Raw genomic sequence first — 7286 nt, 5'->3', positions numbered from 1 at the left:
GTCTAAAACCCTTTTAATAAAATGTACTGAAACAGACATATAAATAGAGGCCCGTCAAAAGAATGCTCTTCTCCCTTATCTTTACTTCATTTAGGGAAAAGGCAATGGAAACACTTCTAACAGTACTGTATAATTTACCAAGGAGTTTCTCCAACGACAAGGAAATGATCGAACAAAGCTCTTTAAATAAAAGTAAATAACAAGAAAATTAAATAAATAAAAATCAAAGTTGTACTATGTGGGACACATTTTGAATGTCTAGAGTAAACACAACCATCTGGAGTCATCCACAGAGCCTTCACTCAAGAAATAACTTAGAACCCATATAAAAGAGGTGAGATGGATTTGTGTAAAAATCCAAGGCAGGACCAGTCAGACGCACCTCCTAAACCAGCTCAACTACATCGAGCCTTCACTAACCACAAACCTTTGCCTAAAGGGGAAACAGCCCATGTAGATGCCTTCTGCGTTTCTGGTGCTGGGGGAGCTAGAGATGATGGACATCTTGATGCAAGATTGTTTCTCTCCTCGCCAGAAGGTCCCTGTCACCCTGTGAAAAGCAATCTGCCTGCCCATTCCCCTCCCAGCTCACCCCATCTTATTGCCCCTTTGATCCCCTCTCCTCAGCACAAATCCAGTGACCCGAACTACCCCAAAGAGGCATTGAGACTGCAATGAAAAACATCAACCACTCTAACACTGATGCTGCCCGAGTCTGCAAGGTATTTATCTCCTCTCAGCAGCCCATTCCTTCATGTTTAGTTAATTTCATTTTGAAATAAACATCTGTTCAAATGCCTTTCCCACCAGAGAAATAAAATATGCCGGGCACGGACTGCCTTCTAAAACTGCTCCCATCAGGTAATTCACAAGTGGTATTTTTGAACCCATCGCTTGCTGAACAACAGACATTACACCCACCCACAGACACTTCTTTGTCTTTCGAGAGGCTGTAACCAGCAAGACATCTCACACACAGATGGCAGATTTGATAGGAGCCTGACCTTCACGCTTTCATGAAAAACACACACTCCTCGGTATTTATTTGTATTTGAGGAAGAGGCAATTGCACAAAGCTGAGGGTGCATGCAGCAAAGGAAAAACCTGAGGGAAGAGGGAACAGTCATCCAGGGCGGAATCTGAGGGCACAATGCCATGGGGGATATTAAAACACTCCTGTGCCCTGCAAATCCCTGAGAGCAGCTGCCCGCTCCAGCGCAATGTCTAGCTGCCCTCAGCCAAGTGAAAAAAACCCAAGAGCTCCCAACCCAGAGCTCCCAGCAGCAAGGGAATCTCCGTGAAATGCTGCCTTGGAGGCAGGCTAAGGGGGGCCCAGGAGCACGGCAGGGTTTGTGTGGCTATGCAAAACCATACTTGTTTTTTGTGATACCTGAGCAAGAGGGAGCCAGCATTAGAGCTGAAATAAGCCACTTACAGGCTATATGGAGTATTAGCAGCAGAACCAGGACCATGACAGGAGATGTCGATACTCCAGGCTAAAGCCATGCTGTTCCTGAATCAACGAGGAACAGATTAAGTGCAATGGGGTACAATTTTTATGTCTCCTTACAGAGAAAGGCTTTGCTGCTTGTCTTCACCAAAGATCCCAGTACTTATTAAATAAACAGTCTTGACAAACTCTTTTGTGAGTCTTGACATGCATTCTACATCAACTTCCCCATCACAAGCAGATATGGCTTGTTTCTCCACTTACATTTGTTTCATGGTTTTCCCAAAAAGCTGCAGAGCAGCTTCACATGGCAGTTGGGTCCAATACTGAACGAAATGGCATCCATCTGTAATATGAAACACGTTTGACTCCCCACCCCAAGACTTAAATCCATCTACACAAACAGTCTTAAGGCAAGTACTCAGGGAAACATCAGGAACAAGGTAGACGAGGCACAACAACATCTGACACGATTTGGACAGCAGTCTCTGCTGCATAACTGCCTGCTTTGCGTTAGGCTTTTCCGAAAGCCTATAGCTGCACTGTGTCCCCAAAATGACGAAGTGAAATAACTGCCATCTCCTGAGCTGCACTTCGAGATCGCATGACTTGTGCAACATGAGTACTTTCAGGAGAATTGCCCTTAAAATACCCACACTGACCTCTGTCTCTGTGTCTCATTATTAAAGCAAATGCCCACTTGAACAATAAGGCGAGACAAAGCACATCTCTGCAGCCTCAAACTACAGAAGGGTTCAGGTACAGATAAGATCTTTGCAGCTTAGAGCCATGTCTACCTCTTGCTTGTTTAAAGACTTTTCCTGTTCTTTTTTCCTTATTATTTTTAAGAATTTGGTCAACAAAACATTTTGAACAATATAGACTATTAGCTGAGTCTGCCTGGCTGAAAGGCAAAAATAGCCATCCCTCAGTCTGAGCTTTAAAATAGCTCCTCCCCAACGGGAGTCAAATGTTCCCCAGCTGGGAATGATGTTTATTTCTCTCTCTCTTTTTAAACATTTAATTTCAGCTTATGTAGGCAATGTGGTCAAACATGACACTGTCCAGCACAGCAGCTCACAGGAGACAGGATGAGAGTCTTTAATACATGAACTGCATCACACATCGAAAGACAAAAGCCTGATTTAGCAGCAGCACATGAGCAGCCTCATCAGAGCCGTGGCCCATTTTGGAGTCAGCTCCCACACACTGTAAGTGCGACTCATGTCCATACATTCAGGCGACAAAGAGTCCTGGCTGGCACTCATTCTTTTCTCAGGCTTCATGAAAATCATACACTAATATGTTCAGTACAGCATTTAATAAAGATAGGTCAAAAAATAAAGAGCTGCAATATTTTGAAAAACCAATATATGGTTTTGACAAATCAAGATTGCTGAAGGACTGGGAAACGCCATGCAATAAAATAAAGGAATTATGAAGTGCAAGTAGACAGAATTCCTTCTATGTGAGATAAAACATTGATGATGGGGACTGTGGACTAGTGTATAAGATAAACTGTGAAACCATGTAGTCTGTATGGCTCTTGAACTTGTTTTTAGACGCAGAGCTGACCAAGCAACAGGCTAAAAAGAACACATAGAAGGACTTTTAACTTAGTCTTTCTGTGATTTTTTAAATGTTTTTAACGATATGCTACACTTTGTTGTGATTTTTCACTGAAAAACCTCTTAGGAGATAGCTCAGTTTCAAAATATTCATCATTAGCTCATATGTATTTATTATTATGCTCCATCTTAAGAGATGCTTGTTAATCTTTAAAGGATTCTGGACATTGCTGATCTCTAACTGAGAAGGGCAGCTTTAAAGTCAAAAGAGCTGTGCTGAAATTTAATTTTTCAGAGTATAAAAATTTCAGTCCAAATTCAGTACAAGGAGCCTTCAGAAGGCAGTCAAGTTTTCTTTCTTTTGAGGCAAAATAGAAGGAAGAAGTAATGCACTAGTATTACTCAGTCCAGAGCATGTAATATATATGCGCATACACACATACATATTATATAAACACGATAACTTATCAGCAATATTTTTTCAATAAGTAAATTAGTTTAGAAAGCAACACATTTAAAAATACTTGGGCTAACTTCCCTATCAGAATATCTATCGTAAGATACCTAAACAGCCACCACTGGCCATACACTGAAATATTTAGATATTCTCCTGTCTCCTCAAGAATAAGGCACAGGAAACCTCTCATGGTATTCCTTTGGTTGCAGCACAACTGAACTGAGGTTGAACAGAGCTCAGAGGCACCAGATGCCTCCTTTCCCCAGCACTGTCTCCAGTCGGTTTTTCTGCCTGGCTAACTCTCCATAAAGCTAAACTCTCCATGAAATGCCTCTGTGGTCCACACCAACCCAAGCAATTATTTCCAATAGGAAAGGACAAGCAGTACTTGCCAACATTTCCAATGAGAGCAGCTACAGGCTGTGGTCTTTTGATAATCTAAACTATTTATATAGGTATCCTAAATGAAGGCCATTTCTCAGGCTCACGAAAGGCTTCACGTGCACCTCTTTGTAAGAAAGTTACACAGAGACTTCCCTTAATTTCCTGATCAGTTGTTAGTTAATAACTAACAGGCAACCAGAGATAGGTTTAGAGCTCTGTCAACAGCACCTCTGCAACAACCTGGGAAGCCACGGCGCATACAGAGCAGCACTGCACGATCAGCCCTGGCTACAATCAGACCGAAACTGTTTCATGTTTGTCTGTCGTTTTGTGATTCTTGTTTCTTCCCCTCCAGTAAAAAGAGAAAAAGCAGGGACACATAAGCTAGGTACAATATCATGGATACTATAGCCAGTGTATGTGCAGTTTCTTTATCTACTGTAAAAACCCCGCTTGAATTTAATTTGCTTACATTTTCTCATTTCAGAGGAAAAAATATTTGGTGAAAAAGTCAAACTTTAATTGTGCATCAGAACTAGCACAGAGGTTAAAATATGCTTTACATTCAAAAAAAAGGTAAATTGAACCTTCGTCTCTGGCATGGAAGCAGATGGCTCAACAGCACTCTCTTGTGGGCAGAGATCTACAGCCCATAGCTGTACCAAGAATGCAGATGTGCAGACAGCTCCAATAGAAACAAATGTGTTTTCAGTCTGACTCCTTCTCCCCTACAGTCAGTCATAGCCACAGACCTTTTCTGCCAGGGAATATAATGCAAGTTTATTAATAAATTTGACACAAACTTCTCTGAGCTTTTCCTCTTCTTCCTTTGTTTCAAGTGTCTGTTTAGCAGCTGTCACAGTGAGACACGGATAAATCAAAGTTTTTCACCTCCCTGTACTCATTTGTGTTCTTTCTTCTGTGTTTAATCCTTCTTTATCATTCGCTGCACATTAACCCTTTCACTTTTCTCTACATGTAGGGTTTTTTCCTTCCAACAGCCATAATCCTCCTTGTTGCAGGTCAGATTTACTGAAGACCAGGATGTAATATTCACTAGTAAGCACTCATTTTGCCTGAAAATACTCTTAAGCAGAACCCCACATGTCCAGTTTTCCCACCCTCCTGCTGGATAATGCACAACTTCACCATTACAGCGTAGGCTGCAATTAAAGAGCCAAAGTCTAAAATGAAACCAGGCATTTCATGTGAGGTGCATCAATAATTGTGCAGTACAGCAGACAGCCAAAACGGGACCCACTGATGCTCTAACCACAGTGATACATGAACGCTTCTCAAGCACTTGTTGATGGAAGCTGTCATGTTTTCTGCTGCCTAATGGCCATGCACACATCAGGCAATTTGGGGAACATCTGGTCTTAACTAATTAAATGGGGGTTTAGTCCAAAGTCTACTGAAATGAGAAAGCGTGTCTCTGCCGACAGGACTGCTGAGATGTGTCCCACATTTTTGTACCCAGCACAGCACTGAAGCACAAATGGAAACCAAAGCCAAGATCAAGCCAGGATATCAGGACCTCTGGCATAATACTGGTACTAAATGAATTCATGCCCTTCTGTTGTTGAACCAGAACTGACGCAGCCATATATTTCACCAAAAGGTCATCTAGCTGTCAAACACACTAGTGCTCAAGCCCTTCCTCCTGAGTAAAACAGAGGTGGGGACAGGAGATAATTATTCTGTCTCCAAATGAAATCATATGTGTCACAACAATAATTTCTAGGTTGCAGTTTTCCAGCACAGCAACTATTTGGCTTCCCCCTCGTCCCTGTACTTTACCATGATGGTACAGCACCTCTTTCTTGTAAGAGAACTATTAATCCATCAATGAAAGGGTTTCCAAAAATTGTGCTACCTGATACAGTGGGACTGGCTACAGACTTCCTCGCTAGTACCAACGGCTCTGAGACAAACTCACGCCGCTTATCCTCAGCCAAAGCATTTTGTCATCAAATGCAAAACCAGAAATTCTGATTTAATGAAATATTTTGAAAATATGTAACAGCTTTGGTAAGCAATGTATAATCTTTCAGCATTCCCAAAACCAAAACATTTCCTCCCCTACCACCCTGTAAGTCCCAAGAAAACTGTTTAAACACAGAAACAGGCAAAGCTTAGAAATCACATACACTTTTTCCAATAACAACCTTCAAACACCTACAAATTTCAGCTTCAAGTTCCTGCATAGTTCTTCGCAGTCTGGCACTTTTTTGTGAATTAACAATTTCAAGGCAATGTAGCCATTATCTTACGAGAAAAAGAGCTAAATACCATGCTAGCATAAGATTAGCATTGGCGTTATTTGTCCTAATTTCTGGTAAGCCACCTGCATATCTTTCTTGTATTAGCTGAGGATCTGTCCATACCTGGAATATTTAAAAATCACAGAAAAACACTTATCTTTGATCCCCCAATAAAGCTAATGTGATAGTACAAAGAGGGTCACTCATGGCACACAGTTTTTAATAGATAAAACCAACCATCTTTTAGTAGTGTCCAACAAAAGGAAAAACAAACAGGAAGTTCTGAAATACCACCGCTCCTTTCAGATGCTGACTGGCTGACAGACCAGCACAATTTCAACTCCAGTAGGCATGAATTAGTTTCCAGGCAAAGAAGCAGAGATAAAAGTTGAAGGGATTTAAAGAATTCCTCATGGGGTTTTGTCAAAGTTTTATCTTCTGCTTGATCTATAGAGTTCAACTGTGATTTCAGCCACTCCTTTTCTTGTTGTTATTTAATTAACAATAATCTTCACAGTTGGCCACATAAAAGATGGTAAATTTTTGTACATCTTTCATTGCATATTGTCTAATCACCATTGTGAAAATGCCTTTTGGGATGAACAGTGCAGAAGCTAGTAAAACTGTAAAAAAAAATACATGTTAAAATGTTATCTAAAATGACTGAACTTTCATCATTTGCATTACAGTTCTTACCATTCATGCACTTTATTTCATTTTACTTTGACTTCTCTTCTAATCATGTCAGCACAATCTTTAAGGCGTCCTCTTTAGTAAGACATGATATCGGCAGAATGAGAAATTGGAGGCCTGATCTGCTGACTTTACCACAGACAGCACTGGAAGTGCCTCTGTTCTTACATTTGCGCATCCGCTCCACTATTTCTGATCTGAGAACTTCCCAGAAAGTATGCCAGTTCAGGAGGTGCATTTTATGGAATAATGACATAAGAAGAAAAAAAAGAACGATTAAACTCATTAATACGGAGTCATTCCAAAACCAAAAGCCACAAAGCATCTGTTGCAGGCAGACACCACTGGTAGAGGTTTTCACACTTACACCAGCTTGCTCTACACCTTCACTACCAAACAGACAGCGCAGCCACAGCAACAGCTTCAAAACAGCTGACTCCTAAGAGTTATGCAAGACTCTCCAACCAATC

This window comes from Opisthocomus hoazin, chromosome 5 (genome assembly GCF_030867145.1).
Source record: "Opisthocomus hoazin isolate bOpiHoa1 chromosome 5, bOpiHoa1.hap1, whole genome shotgun sequence".
Taxonomy (NCBI): Eukaryota; Metazoa; Chordata; class Aves; order Opisthocomiformes; family Opisthocomidae; genus Opisthocomus; species Opisthocomus hoazin.
This window is presented reverse-complemented; position numbering follows the sequence as displayed.